Source organism: Bos indicus, chromosome 3, assembly GCF_029378745.1.
Source record: "Bos indicus isolate NIAB-ARS_2022 breed Sahiwal x Tharparkar chromosome 3, NIAB-ARS_B.indTharparkar_mat_pri_1.0, whole genome shotgun sequence".
Classification (NCBI taxonomy): Eukaryota; Metazoa; Chordata; class Mammalia; order Artiodactyla; family Bovidae; genus Bos; species Bos indicus.
Window position 1 is genome coordinate 84,660,472 of NC_091762.1, and position 15,207 is coordinate 84,675,678.

The 15,207-nt window shown below is 38.6% G+C and overlaps 1 protein-coding gene across 3 annotated transcripts in view; it reads right to left on the bottom strand.

Annotated features, from left to right (window-relative positions):
• NFIA (nuclear factor I A) overlaps nt 1–15,207 on the bottom strand; it is a 399,012-nt gene that overhangs the window by 205,448 nt on the left and 178,357 nt on the right. The window lies entirely within an intron of this gene.

Consider the following 15,207-nt stretch of genomic DNA (forward strand, 5'->3'; position numbering starts at 1 on the left):
CTTCAGTCACTCTGAAAGTAAAGACCAAATGACTCAATCTTCAAACCCCAATCTTCGCATGAGACTGATTTCAAGTCGTGATGGGCTTTTTCAGAGAAGTTATAAATGAAGTCAATGGCAAGAATGTGGTGATTATAAAGATGTGCAAGTGTGCTACTTGGACTCAATTTCTAATTTCTCATGTTTTCTTTGACAAGGGGCCACGACTGAAATAAACTAAGATGTTGAGGTAACCTCTGAATTTTGTTTTTCTCATAATAGGAGCTATGTTAATACATGATGGTGACCTGTTGATCACTTCTGAACTCACAATAGTGAGTCAACCTGGTTACCTACCCACTCATGTGTAAACAAAGACTTGCCTAAAAAGCCACAACTATAACACTATTGCACATCAGACCTGTGCTCAATTTCTCCTTTTGAGTCAGTTTTTTCACAAACAAAATGAATTATAACAGTAAGTTCTTGGAGTTCTTCATCAGAAGAAAATACACTTAAAAAGTACTTGAACAGTCATCTATACAACCGGAAGTAGAAAAACTCCTTGTATACTTTCATGCTATAAAAACAAACGTGTCAAATGAAAATGATGTATAATTTAGTTATAGTCTATACACATTATTTTCATGTATCTGGGTATCTGTCAAAAATTTATTAAAATAATAAAATGATCTCTGAGGATAAGTATGTTAAAGTTCAGTTAGCATTCTAAGGATTAACTATTTTGCTATTTTTTTTTTTCGTATTTCACTACAGAAAAGAGTATGAAATGTTAAAAAGATGGAACCCTAAAAAATCTCAGCTGTATAATTTAATTACTCTGCATCTCAGTTTTTTCATCTGTAAAATGGGGGCACTAATGACTATTTTGACTAATTTAATAGAGTTGTCATGTGGATCAAATAATGCAAGAAAACCTGGTTTTGAAACTATAAGATCCCCCACAAAAGAAATGTACATTTACCTCTGCAATATAAATCTTACCATCCATAATACATTTTTGCTTCTTTCAAAAAAAAATCAAGCCAAACTTACACATGACATGATTCTGGTATAAAACATCAGCATCACAGTCCTGGTTTTAAAATAAAGGTTCCTAACTCCCATGTACTGGGAAAGAGATTATCCCTGATAATGGAAATGTAAATCTCAGCTTGTTGTTTATTCCAGACAGACATTTGTGTGTTACGTCTGTTTATCAGGCAACACTTTGTCTAAGCCAGGAAGTAGTCAGTCTTGGTAACAAGATGTATGCAAATGAACTTCCCATGAGTCTCCACAGCAAATTGTAGTAAGAAAAAAAATTTCTTGTTACTTTACCAGCAAGAAGCCACCTCAAAAGTAGACTAGAGACAGAGCACTCTGAGCTAGACTATGCTGATGAGTTTAAATGAGTCCTAAATATGTGCTCACAGTCTGTTGCTCTTTATTCTAAGCAGACTTGGTGCCTTACATCTGTTTATCAGACAACACTCTGTCTGGGTATTCAGGCTTTGTAACCTGTGTGAAAATCAATGGTGACTGTAATCCCATGAAATAACCTGTCGGAGGCAAAACTCCAAACTTCCCATCACTTTAAGAACCCCCACCAACAGCTGTTCCTATGAAACCTTTGAAACTTAAATAAATAAATAAATACATCCAATTCTAACATTTTACCCACCTTCTATCTTAATTTTTCTACTTTCACTGAATTCCCTAATAGCAGGACAGACTCAGGACAGAATGAATTTCTATCATGCAATTTGGGCTGATAAATTAAAAATTTGCTAACATGCCCTATCTAATGGTCAAGAACAGAGAGTTTTTTTTTTTAAATACTTTTTCTATTATAATAGACAACTACTTATTCTTTTATTTTATTGTTAAAGTATTTATTCCAGGATCCTCATTTTTTATCCTAATATAACTGACTCCTTTTAAAAAAAATCTATAACTGCAGAGTTGAAAAATGTATTTCTTTTTTTGTTGTTGTTGTTGGTTTTTTACAGGGTTTGAAAATCTTACCAAAGGCATCAAATTGGTTGAGCTTGTCTTCCTAGACAAAATAAACACTTTAGGACTCTACTTGTTTGTATTCTCCTCAGTAGTGCTGTATGCATCAGCAGCTAAAAACAAAGAAACTTTTTAGCTGCTCAGACAAAATGCAGAAGCTTCCCAAACAAGGAGGCAAAGGAGGGGGCATGGGTGGAGGGGAGGGTGGGGGTGGAGAAGTGTGCAGAAAGTCTGACAGTCCATTCAATATAGGGATGATGGCTATAATGCATCCAGGGTCCCCTTGCTAATTAAATATGCATTGGCACAGTTTTGATCGATGCAAGCCATGGATCAGATGACACACCTGCAAAATCTTGAGCCCAGAGCTCCCAGGAAAAGGGAAAATACAGTCTTGTCTCCTTATCTTTGTTTTCAAAGGCTCTCAATTTCTGTGCTTAGATATCTAATTTAATTCTCTCACCCCTCAGCAAACTGGATTAGGGAAGTCAATACTGCCTTTGTGCATCGACAGGAAAACACAGCTTTCCTTTTATTCAATTTAGCTATGACCTTTAGACAAAGATAATGACAACTGTCTAAAAGTAAGGTGAAGGCCTCGAGAAGAAGACCCCTTGAGCTAAAGCGCCCATGGAATTTTGGATGACAAGATGGTGGGGTTTACTGTGACATTTTCCTGCTTGAAAAGGAAGAAAGGAGAAAAGGGAATTAAGAATTGATGGTGGGGGAAGGGGAGGGATGGGAGGCAGGGAAAAAGCATGGTGGAAGGGATTTCGATCCACTGACTATAAAGGACCAAACTCTCACAAATCAAATCACTGGACCCTGTCACATTCATAACCAGAAGATAATGCTGTCAAAGAAGAGGATGAGAATGGCATAGTAACAATTTGCCTAAAAAAATGCAGATGCCTTAATGAGAAGGTTGAAGATTCTGTGGTTGGGTAAATCAGGAAGTTTGGGGGTTTTGTTTCTTTTTTTTCTTTCCTACCTCCTCCCCCCAAGCAGAGAATACAGGACTATCAGATGTTTTGTGAGTACTAGCATAGGTGAGAGCTAGATTTTGGAGAAGCCTGGGACTCCTCAGTGTTAGCAATGTTCACACCAGTTCTCCTAATCAAAGGGGAAAATGATATTGGAACAGTCTCCTGAAAAAACACTGCTTCCTTTTAACGTCCTCGTCTTTGGGTTCACTTATTCCATTTATTAATTCAGGCATTCATCAATGCATCTGCTGTGAGCCTTCTTTCTCCCTGCATACCTGGAGATACAAAATTTTAAAAGGCAAGGTCTCTGCTCTTACAGAGTCCTCAATCAGGATAATGATAATAAAACCAAGATTCTGTGGCATCTCCTTTTGATTAAGTCCTGTCTCTTGGTGAAATTAATGTACAGCAACTCATGTTATTGAGTACATTTGTAATGTCTTTTATTCTCTTACTATTTGCAATCTGTACTGTACCACTAACTGTAGCCTGGTAACAGAATTTCCAGTAGCCTGGATGCTAACTGTTGATAGGAACAATTGAGATTAACTTTTCCAGTAAGATATACAAAGGTTTAGGCAGAGTCCTTTATTACTGCATAATTAACGCTGTTGGGAATGGTGCAAAATATCAAAAAACTTTTTAAAAATCAGGATTTTCTCCCTGAGACATAATTTCATGATGCTGTTCATAATCAGGCCTGGCGTACTCCCTTTAAGAGAAATGACAGTTTAATATAGGTAGCTGTGGTACACTGAAAAAAGTAGAGGACCTGGTATTAGAAAACCTGAGTTTGAGTCTCTTCTTGGCCATTTATATTTGTTTTGTTGAACTGGACAAGCCCTTTCATCTCTCTGAACTTCAGTGTACTCATCTTCCAGATGCCTGACTTTAGAAATTGTAAGAATGGAATGGCATGATTTGAAATGCCTTGTAAATTATAGGAGCTATAACTCTTAACTGTACACTGCATGGACACTGGTTTTTAACACACAGAAACTGGTTGAAGAATCACACTGACTTCTTACTTGTATTTCCTGTGTATTACTATGTATTACTGCACAGAGAAGGGTATCTGGAACATATAGGTACTAACAGATACTTGTTGGAACTGAAATCAGAAGGTGAAAAAAATTGCTATTTCAGGGCCATGGAAATACAACAGGGCCTCTTTTGGGAGATGTCAACAGATGTTTTAGGGTGAATTTTCTGGCTTTTTGGGGCGTTACATGACTGGATGGTGGTATACCCCATGTGGTGAGAATAGACTTTATGGGAGTTATTGGCTTGGCTTTCTGGTCCTAGATTCAGGAACAGAATAGGTGTGTGGGGGATGCGGTTAGGTATCCTGTAAAGGTTCTTTCCAGCCCTAGAGTTCTAATTTGAAACAGATCATTAGCAATCCAGTTGTTGGTCTTCTGGCTGCATTCAAGGCTGGGACCCATATTTTAATCAAAAGGGACTGGGGGATATTAGTTGCTGATCCCAAGCACAATTAGAAATAACATGAGTTCAATAATCATCAAAAGTCCAGACTGTCTATTCTTTACCTTATGAATGACAACAAATACCCCGCTATAAATTGTAAATGCTTATCTTCAGTGACTTGACCAATCCTCACCACAGAAGCCAATAAACAGTTTTCTCTTTATTTCTTAGTCTATGATATAATTCAGAACACCAGAAAACTTGTTTTCAGAGCTACTGAATAAGGTATCCCTGAAGAATTTAGTCTAGGTCCTAGGTCCTAGACTAGTATTGAGGACAATACTTCTTCAAAAATATTTCAGATACACACACACACACACACACGTGTGTGTGTATATATATATAAATGTATATACCATACATTTATATGTATGTACCCATAAATGTATGTACAGTTGACCCTTGAACAACGCAGATTTGAACTGTGTGGGTCCATTATACAAGCAGACTTTTTCACTAGTAAATACTATGGAACTACACGATCCAGGGTTGATTGAATCTGTAGATGTGCAACTGTATGTATAAAGGAACCACATACACTGAGCAATGACTGTAAGTTATACGATTCTTGATTGTGTGGTGCATTGGTACCTCTGATCCCTAAACATATAATATTTTTATCACATATAAATACATGTATATATTTTAATTTCCATGTGCTTTCAATTTTCATGTTGACAGTAACTTGGTTTCTGCATTTTTAACTAACATGCATGAACCTAGGAGCTATCATTTGGTCAGTCACAAAAACGGTGCTCAGGTTCTCCACAGCATCGTAACGAAGCTTTTTGCAAGTAGAAATAATGATATAGGTTTTGCCTCTATGTCTTTATGATAGATAAAATGATTTCAATGTACTGAATCATCTCACTTTTAGGAGTTTCCATTTGGATTCTATCATGGCTTTCTCCCTGACATATGCAGTGCTAAGTTATTTAAAATTAATTGCAGTACAATATTTTAAAATTTCTTCACATGGTGCTAATCTCGAGTGCTTTGGATGTTTGAACCACACTTGGAAGCCATCAAGTTCTGTGTATCTTTATACCCTGCAGCAGTTAAACATGCTAAAAAGATTAGTCAGTGAACTTTAATCTATAACCAAAACTATACTGAATTATAAAATTTCAAAAATGTGTGAGTTGATACAAATGAGAAAACTACAAACATCCTACAAAAAAAGAAGAAAACAAACCTAGATCATTAAAATACATGAATTGACTTATGTAGCTCTGAATACAGAAAAGCTTTCAGAAATCCATCACAGATCATGGGATCCTACCCACTTACACCCAGTTAGGTACCAGTTGAACTTACATGCCTTTATCTTCATCTAAAGTTCATTTTATCTGTCATTTTAATTTTCATTTTAAGGTGCAATCTATATTCATTTCTGTGGTCATTTTGAAGGGGGGATAAGTATTTTCAGTAACTCAGTATGGATGAGTAATTTGCTTAGTAATAATCCTAAAATTAAACTGTCTCCCATACAATTACTAGTAATAGTTTATGTGGGATTAGGCAAATGAACTACCTTCAGGATATGCTTTTTTTTTTTTTTGAAGGATAATTGCTTTACAGAGGAGGGAGATGGGAGGGAGGCTCAAAAGGGAGGGGATATATGTATAACTATGGCTGACTCCTGTTGAGGTTTGACAGGATATGCTTTTTTTTTAAAGTTTCTTATTTGTCACCTGGATTTATTTTGATTTAAAAAATCATGTTTTCTGGAAAGTTTCTAATAGAGGTGCTATTTCAATAACTGCTCCTCATAAAAAGTCTAAGTGGTGACTGGGACTTCATTTTTGTTGATTCACTTTTCAAGAACCATTATCACTCTAAAGAATGACTAATAATTAGTGATTCTTAGGGGGAAAAGCTTATTTCAGTTCACCAACCATTTATTGATCACCTACTATGTACAAGTTATTGAGTCTTTTACTCAATTCTGAGGTGGCTCATAATATTCCACTAAGAATTCCACTCACTCAACTCTGGACTGTTTATTAAAGTATATATTGTTGTTTAGTCTCTGAGTCACGTCTGAGTCTTTGTGACCCCCAGGGACTGTAACCCAGAAGGCTCCTCTGTCCATGTGATTTCCGAGGCAAGAATACTGGAGTGGGTAGCCATTCCCTTCTCCAGGGGATCTTCCTGACCCAGGAATCGAACCTGTGTCTCCTGCACTGCAGGTGAATTCTTTACCACTGAGTCAATAGGAAAGCCCCAAAGTGTATATTACTTATGTTTTAAAAGTAGCTACTTCCCCCACAGCCCCAGTTAACACCAGTGGTGGTAACATGGAGTTTTTGAGAACACTTTCCTAAGTCTATAAGGGAGGAGAAAGGAGGTAGAGATTTCCACAAAAAAGAAATGGTTTATCTGATTGTTTTCTGTTTAACAAAAATAACAAATCTCTGTAGTTTCTCAGTTTTTTCAACTTTTGGGTCATGGTGGAAGCCTACAGACAAGGAAAAGCTGACAGAGAAACTGGAGCACCACCATGTAAAACAAAATTGAGTCATATGGCAAATTCCCACGGTTTGCTGTATGACTCAGGAAATTCAAACCGGGCTTGCAACAACCTAAAAGGGTGGGATGGGGTGGGAGATGGGAGGGAGGTTCAGGAGGGAGGGGACACATGTGTATCTGTGGCTGAGCCATGATGATGTATGGCAGGAACCACCACAGTATTGTAATTAGCCCTCAATTTAAAATAAATAAATTAAGGGGAAAAAATCGAGCAGTTCTATTTGCCAATCATATCCCACCTCACCCCTACACTCTATAACTGCTGGGCTTCAGGAAGCAACGTTTAACCCCCTATAGCATTCACACAGCCACGGCCTTAACCCAGGGTTCAGAGAGATTCCAATATCACCTCTGTCTTTTCAGATTTATAATATTAAGCAAAGAATAAGAGGTGACTAAATCATTTTTGGTCGAAATCGCTCACTGGTCCTTCTAAACTGTCCTATTTTATTTCTTGGTTACTAGAAAAGAAGATTGAAAACAAATTATAGGGACTTCCCTGATGGTCCAGTGGCTAAGATTCCCAACTCCCAAAGCAGGGGGCTGGGGCTGGCTCCCTGGTCAGGGAACTAGATCTCACATGCCACGGTGAAGACTAAAGATCCGCAATGTTGCCTAAGACCCACTGCAGCCAAAGAAATAAATATCTTCTAAAAAATTGTAAGTGAGAAAAACAAAGAAAAAGTATTAAAAAAATAAAAATCACATTAACAAAACAAGTGGTTCGTTTTGAACAGGGGTCAGAAATCTCAGTTCTTCAAAAAAGACAGGAATTTTTATTCACAACAGACCTACGGAGAGTTACAAGAAAAGATCAGAGTTTATTCAGGAATTAAAGGTGACATAATAACCTGCATGGTATCTCTGAATTATCAGGTTTGTATTGAGGCACAGATGGAACACAGTCGAGGTTAACAGGGGAATGATGTAAAAGAAGGGATGAAGGCCTCTGTTATTTCTTTTGATTCTGGCTACCACCTCCAAAAACAACACAAAATTTCATAATTCTTTTCCATTTAGTAAATTTAGGGCAATTCTTTCTTGTTATATTTATCCAACGATCTCAGAAAAAAAAAAAAAAAAAAAACATCGCTGGGCTGGTTTTCATTTTCCATTTTTATTCTATATTTTAACAACTCATCTAATGATTTCCTTTTCTCCTCTAAATGGAAACCCTCTTGAAAATTTTCAAAGACTTAGTCAACAGAGTTCTCAGTCTTCATCACACAAAACAGCCTGACATCTACACTACTGTGGTCACGTGTCCTCCCACCTGGTCTTAAAACCAGAAAGCACTCTGTCTTAACGCCGCCATGTTCGCATTGTCCTGACATGCTTAGACTTCAAAGGGGAAGACTTTGAACAAACCTATTTGAAAGGAATTTCATCAAAAACAGTAGGCAAAAAAAAATTTTAAATGAACAGGAAGAGTGTAACATCTCACCGGCAGTAGATAGGGAAATGAATTATTCAAAACTGTATACAAACCCTGACATCATCATGAATAGAGGCAGACTCTAAGGAACCCTACTGAGAAAAGCTGGTATTTACACAGTAATTGGAAGCAAAACAAAACAAAATAAAAAATTTTCCACATAAAGAAAATCTCATACACTGCTCCTGATAATCCCATCAAAACTCCCTATTGCGGCAGTACCCTCGAGGCACAACCTCGAGATTTCCGTCAGGAGAGAAAGTACAGCCCAGCATTAAAAAGTCCCAAGACTCTTTGAGAAGAAATTCATGCAGAACATCAAATGTTACTCAACATTTTCAAGGAACCATGATATGTCAAACAGACCACATGATGCAAGTACATTTAAATATAAGTTTCTATTTCTGTTTAAAAATAAAAAAGATCAGAAATCTGAATCTGGAGAAGCAAAATCTCTTGCAGGTTTAGAAAGCATATACAAAACCTGGCAAAAGAAAACACTGTTCACTGCCACCATCTGCTTTCTGGCACAGAGAAAACTTTTACTAACAGCAACATTTTCTTACATTAGAAAATCCACTAATTAGTTTTGTTGTAATAAGAAAAATAACCTTTGCGTGGAAGGCAGATCGCCAGCTCACTTTTGTTGCTGTTGTTGGCTGCACCTTGCAGCGGGCCTGTAGCATTTCCATGTGAGGCTCACCTCTGAGTTTCTCTCCCCTGGAGTACTTTATTATCCTCTGTTTGGTCTAAAGAAAGTATTCACAAATGAGAGATCAAAAGTGAGAGCAACAGAGAGGAAAAGCTTTAAGGTATTTGGCTTAATATCCAAAAAGAGAACACTGGGTTCAGAATTAGGAAATCTGGGATCCAGAATCGACTGTTAAAAGCTCCATAAACCTGGGTCTCATTTTCCTCATCTTTAAGGCTATTCAAGTAAATGAGCACTACTTTTCTCCTAAAATCCCTAAATTCTTGAAGTCTAAATCATTTTTTTCCTAAGAATCGTATGTCCCAAGAAACGAGTGATTGCAAAAGAGTAAGTGGAACTTCAGATGTCATTGATCAATCTGAAATAATTTTAGAAATGTTGACATATGCTGATCAAAATATTACAAATCTAGCAACCGAGGAAATGGAAGCTCGACTGAAATCCCTTAATAATACACTCTAATTATTTAGTCAGCATATGATTCCACAAATAATGCCAACAGACATGGATCGAGCACCTACTGTGTGCCCGGCTTCTTGTGAGCCCTGGAGACGGAGCCCTGAACAGGAGGCTCACGTGCTCCGGGCTCCCAGCGTCTAGGTTCCAGGAAGCCTGCAGGCCCAGGAGCTGCCGCAAGTTCGCCTGCTGGCCTGGACAGGACGGCACCAACGTGGAGAGAAAATGTGTGTGCTCGCTACACTGCAAGATCTGCTCAAAAGTTCCTTAAGAAAATAAAATAAATGGGTACAATTACTTCTGAGACATTATATGGAAAATAGATGTCATGTCTTTAGAAGCAAAGCAAAGCAGAAGGCTGCAAGGGCACACAGAGCCCCTTGTGAAAGATGTTTCAGGCTCACGCTGTTCAAACTGGCCCTTTGCCTCGACTGAACAAATTCCTTAGTCAAAAAGAACTCACCACTTCCATTTTCTCGATCTTTTTTTCTGTAGGTTCAGACTTAGCTACATTTAGAACACAACACTGCAAAGCAAGATGACCTACTGCCAACTCATAAGTCCCTCTGCCTGAGGAGTAAGTGACAGACTGCTGCAAAGTTTAATTATCCCACTGGTATTACACAGACCAGCCCACACTACTATTCTCAACTGTATGGCAACAACACACTGATAACTAGGATAAGTAAGTGCCCCTTGGGTTTATTAACCCTCAACTGCCATCAGTACTCTTGCTTGGAAAATCCCATGGATGGAGGAGCCTGGTGGGCTGCAGTCCATGGGGTCGCTAAGAGTCGGATATGACTGAACGACTTCACTTTCACTTTTCACTTTCATGCACTGGAGAAGGAAATGGCACCCCACTCCAGTGTTCTTGCCTGGAGAATCCCAGGGATGTGGGAGCCTGGTGGGCTGCCGTCTATGGAGTCCCACAGTCGGACACGACTGAAGCGACTTAGCAGCAGCAGCCATTAAAATACATTAATTAAAACTTTTAACATTTTACCCAAAGCTTCCTATCAAATATCTGAAAAGATTTTGCTTAATTTGTACAGTTCTGGCTTTGCTTTTACCCTCTGTTTCTGTCCACACCCCACTTAGGCACAGAAAGGAACTGCATTCTTTTCTGAGACCTGTTAGTCACATTTATATAGCGCAGATCCCTGCCCTGAATTTAGACTATAATTCAGTGTAGAAGAGGATGAAGACAGGATCCTTTCCCTTCCTCTTGGCAAAATTAATCCCTCCTTCCTCTGGCTTTCTACAGCCTGGTTACTAAGAACAGGGCTCAGCTTCTATTTCATTTCTCCGCGAGCAGAATCCCCATCTGCCCCACCAACAAGTTGCAAGCCCGTGAGGGCACACACTTAAAGACGGGCTGGCACATAGGAAATGCTCAATAAGTGACCTTGAATGGAGGAATAGAGGTGGGAGGCTACACTGGGCAAGACTTCTACGCAAGGCCTATCCCAGAAACTGCCTATAGATTTTTCTATCTCCTAGCAGAAACAAAGTACAATCAGAAAACAAGGTGTGTTTTTCAATTAAGGCTAAAATTCCTGAAATGGCTACACACAAGGAAGGAACTTCCTTCTTCCTATGAGAGATGGGCAAATGACTTGTCTAGTGCCCACAATAGACAAAATTAGCCAAAAGTTTCTAAAATTAGTCAAAATGGCTTATTTTCTATGTATTGACCCTTTATCTGGTGATATGTATTAACATACTATATTCACAAAGTGACATGATTTTGTACAGATGATAAAACAATATAATATATACTTTCAAGGCAGGTAAGGACATATAATAAAGGCTGATAAACTAAAAATAAAGATTAAGGAAGCAGTATTCACATTACACAATGAGAGAAAAAATAAAAAGCTTCATTTAGGAGCTAAGTAATAAATGGAAAATTCTGGACCTGGGACAGTTTTGTTTTTTGTTTTTAACCTCTACACTATGCTTATATTGCCACAGAAATTGATGATCAGTTTGCTAACCTGCGGCAGCAGAGACAGACAAATTACTGTCACATTCCACCCCCAATCTATTCTTCTCTCATCTCTCTGGGTAACTGAGGTAAAATTCTGCAAGGATATTGGATTTCCCTCTGGCTGAATAAAGGAACTGACCTTGAAAAATATAAATACAAAGAAATTAATTCTTTGCAAATTCTCTAAAATAGGTGTACTATAATTTTAAACATAACTGGTACTCCCTTAATAATAAGGGACTGAATGCAGCTCTAAAGTTCAAAGGTTTTATTTACCATATTTATAAAAATGGTGCATCTTTTTCTCTCAAGCCTTGAGGTTCTCTTCCCAGACTAGCATAAGAACACACACACAGTCACATATAAGCATACAAACAGTGACTTGTTAACCCTCCTTTCTTGGCCAAAAAATAAAACACACACACAAAAAGTGGAGTTTGGGTTCACAGAGTTCTTATTTTCTGGTTTAAATTTAACAACACTTACGGACTAAAAGCTATGCTAGGGATCTATAAGGCTAGAAATACTTCCTGCTAGGCTTAAATTTGGCCTTCCTGAGAGCAGAGTAGCTACAGCCACATGAGTTCATGTAGGAAGCTTGAGTACCAAATTAAAAATCAACTCCCAAAATATATGAGTTATCAAAGCTAAGCAACAAAGCACCATAGCTTCCATTTTTGTGCTATGGAAACTCCATGACAGAAGAAGCCTACCACCGAATGTGAGGTGAAAAAAAAGAGACACCTTTCCTATTCACTCCAGCAACTGCCAGTCAGGTCTCAAGAAGATTAAAGACCAAAAACTTTCACCAGAACCAAAACCTTAGTGAGGGCCTGTACTCACTATGGAATGCCATAAAAAATCTACTTTAAAAGGATCTGAGCCGCCTGAAGTAGCACACCTTTGATGTGACCACATTTCAAATGGTTTGCCCATCACAGTACGGCTCCTTGGTCTGTTTCCTTTATTATTCGTGTGGTTTCGTCTTTCTAAATTCAGACTTCTGCCCCATCCTAGGAGGTGAGGAGAACGCAATGCACAATGCCAAAGCATTTAGAGCGAATCATATGATATCTGTACTTGATACTTTTTCATGGTTTTATATGAAAAGAATCACTGCCTGCGGAAGATTAAGCGTTTTTTAAATGCTAGAACACGGAGACTTCCTTTCAAACAACTCAGAGCAAGGGGTGTACTGCTGACACAGCAACGCTGTGGTCTCAGTGAGACTGTGGGAAATGTCAAATTTATGGTCCTGGGGGTGATTGGTGGATGGTTTTGTGGTGTGTATGGTGTTTTGTTTTGTGTGTGCTTTTTCTTTTCTCTTTTGAGCCTCTGACAGAAACAGAGCTCCACAAACTTTCTGGCGACCTCCCAGGAAAACAGAAGGAAGCTGTATCCTGCACTTCCCCTGGGATCTAATGAAATATACAGCCTCTGGGCTTCTTTCAATTTGGACTTTCAGATTGCTAAGCCAGTGAAAAGGGGATCCTAGCTGTCACAAACGTCACATGCTCGGGGTCACCTGCTGCTCGGGGGTTCTCATGCCAGTTGTTGACATAATAAGCACCCCTTACACTTTAATTACAATTCACAGTGTGCAAACTATGCAATCTGCTTTAAGGCAGACTGTCTTTTAAATCAACACTAAAATTCTATTACTAATATGGCCATGAAATGTAGCAGGGGAAGGGTGTGTCCAGATGACTAACTATATGCAGATATCTGCCATTTGGGGACGATATGGGCAACATTTGTCAAGAGATAAAATGGTGTTGCTGCCCTTAATTCTGGGAGATGGGACTTTATTCTAATTCTGCTCTGAGATGCCTTTGAGTGGACCACAAAAATGAAATATAATATGCTTCATGGGTAGCACTTTCACATTTGTATAACTGTGTATTTTTTTTCCACATGGGGGCTTACCTATTCTGTGTAATATTTTGCCTATCTAACAGGGCTAGTCAATGGTTAAAGGACAAGAAATTTCTACTCCCTTGCTTATTCTCCCCTGTAAACCTAGGGCACTGCTAGAAATGTTTAACAAATGCTTCCAGAGTTGTGTTAACGCTCTATCATTTGCTAGATCCTTGTATTCTGCTAACTACAGACCCATGTAAGCTATATTCTTGCAATCAAAACATGAAAGGTTATTTTAAAACAGAGCCCATTTAAAATAATATGACAATGCAGGGAGCTGTTTAAAAAGCGCTAACACATAATTACAGTCTACAGTTTTCTCCAAAAACAACAGTGGAAATTAGTTATAATTATATTACAGAGAACTACTATAAACATAGGTGGGCTAACCTTTGAATGAACTGTCCCAGTGCTCTGGGAATTACAATCTCACTTTCAGTGCCACAAATGACGTAAGTTGATACACTTGAAATAAAACCATGCAGAGTACTTTTATGCGTAAAGTCTAACTCAAACACCTTAGTTCAGCTATAAGTATGCCCCACTGTAAAACACCACTGAACCACCACTCCAGCAACAAAATAATAATAATTTTAAAAACCCAGAAATCCAAATTTATAAAAATAGTAAGTAGATATTAAAAAAAATTAATAAAGCTTATACTTGCTTTAACGAAGGATAAATCTTAATTACAAATGTGACCCAGATAGGTCAAATGAAAGTGAAAGTGAAAGTCACTCACTAATGTCTGACTCTTTGCAACCCCATGGACTATACAGTCCATGGAATTTTCCAGGTCAGAATACTGGAGTGGGTAGCTGTTCCCTTCTCCAGGGGATCTTCCCAACCCAGGGACTGAACTCAGGTCTCCCTCATTGCAGGCAGATTCTTTACCAGCTAAGCCACAAGGGAAGCCCATAGGTCAGATGAATAACCACTATTTCACTGGGTTTTTTTGGTGCCAGACAAGACTAGATGCTAGGACAGACAACAGCAACAACAAAGAAAGGCAACGAGTTTATCTTACTTAGTTATGGTTATTCTAACACTGGAAGCAGATGCTTCCTTCAAAACTAGGAGTTTTTTCAGGAAAACTCTCAATCCTCTGGCTACTGGGTTTTGTCTTCATTTAGACAGACACAGAGCTATTTTATCTTCTCCCCTATTTAAACACCTGAAGTCCTCACCTGGCTCTCTGTCACCCCCAGGTAAGCCATTTGATATCAAATTGCTTAACAGTAGCCACCTGTAAGTGTGACCATCCTCAGGAGACAGGAGGGGCTCTGAGAAACACAATTTTACCATGAAACTCCGCATTACGCTTCCCCCTGGCTTCTGACCTTGTGCTCCAGTTTTGGTACGAGCAATCTGTGCAGTGTTCTCAGCAGGTAAACTCCACCTTAAGTGTTCAGTCAAGTACCCTGACTCATCTGGAACTGGAGATGCTGATTTGTTTTTCCTTGCCTGCTTCCCAAGAACAAAATTCTTGGCACTGAAATTCAGGTTAGCACCCGGAGTCCTATTAGCTCCTGACAGAGTTCTATGATGCTAACCACTGACCCATAGACTCTATCTCTTGGTTCTGCCCAACTTCTGGGGCACTCAGGTTCTGCCAGTTAGACCTCCAAGTCATCCACTGCTTCACTAAGCTACCTCCCAAAGTCTATAATGAGACCATCTGGAACATCTA